At 45.6% G+C, this 860-nt stretch overlaps 4 non-coding genes across 4 annotated transcripts; all 4 read right to left on the bottom strand.

The window, feature by feature from the left end:
• Nucleotides 1-67, bottom strand: Pmar_PMAR013342. Its single transcript has one exon. It is a non-coding gene; the product is annotated as a tRNA-Thr (tRNA).
• Nucleotides 68-215: 148 nt separating this feature from the next.
• Nucleotides 216-288, bottom strand: Pmar_PMAR013341. Its single transcript has one exon. It is a non-coding gene; the product is annotated as a tRNA-Thr (tRNA).
• Nucleotides 289-434: 146 nt separating this feature from the next.
• Nucleotides 435-507, bottom strand: Pmar_PMAR013340. The gene has a single exon. It is a non-coding gene; the product is annotated as a tRNA-Thr (tRNA).
• Nucleotides 508-653: 146 nt separating this feature from the next.
• Nucleotides 654-726, bottom strand: Pmar_PMAR013339. The gene has a single exon. It is a non-coding gene; the product is annotated as a tRNA-Thr (tRNA).
• Between the last annotated feature and the right edge of the window lie 134 nt (nucleotides 727-860).

Here is an 860-nt window from a genome sequence, read left to right as displayed (position 1 = left end):
CTTCTGCCGGAGTTGACCGACGACCTCCCGCTTACTAAGCGGGTGCTCTACCAACTAAGCTAAGAAGGCACGTTCTCTCGAGTGTGGAGTCTAACCATGCCATAGAATTCCACAATGAAACGCATACCACAATTCAAGTGGTGCAACAATTTGGTACTAAATTTCAGTGAAAAATTACGAAATGCAGTCGGTTTTCGACAAACGGACTCAGAGCTAGCCTTATGCCGGAGTTGAACCGACGACCTCCCGCTTACTAAGCGGGTGCTCTACCAACTAAGCTAAGAAGGCACGTTCCCTCGAGTGTGGAGTCTAACCATGCCATAGAATTCCACAATGAAACGCATACCACAATTCAAGTGGTGCAACAATTTGGTACTAAATTTCAGTGAAAAATTACGAAATGCAGTCGGTTTCCGACAAACGAACTCAGAGCAAGCCTTCTGCCGGAGTTGAACCGACGACCTCCCGCTTACTAAGCGGGTGCTCTACCAACTAAGCTAAGAAGGCACGGTCTTGCAAGTCTAAAGTCTAACCATGTCGTGAAATTCCTCAATGAAACGCATACCACAATTCAAGTGGTGCAACAATTTGGTACTAAATTTCAGTGAAAAATTACGAAATGCAGTCGGTTTCCGACAAACGAACTCAAAGCAAGCCTTCTGCCGGAGTTGAACCGACGACCTCCCGCTTACTAAGCGGGTGCTCTACCAACTAAGCTAAGAAGGCACGGTCTCGCAAGTGTAAAGTCTAACCATGTCTTGAAATTTCACAATGAAACGCATACCACAATTCAAGTGGTGCAACAATTTGGTACTAAATTTCAGTGAAAAATTGCGAAATGCAGTCGGTTCCGACAAACG

The sequence above is a fragment of the Perkinsus marinus genome (assembly GCF_000006405.1).
Source record: "Perkinsus marinus ATCC 50983 genomic scaffold scf_1104296970006, whole genome shotgun sequence".
In the NCBI taxonomy this organism is placed as follows: Eukaryota; Perkinsozoa; order Perkinsida; family Perkinsidae; genus Perkinsus; species Perkinsus marinus.
Note: the sequence above shows the minus strand (reverse complement) of the source record. Positions and strands in the feature narration are given on the sequence as shown.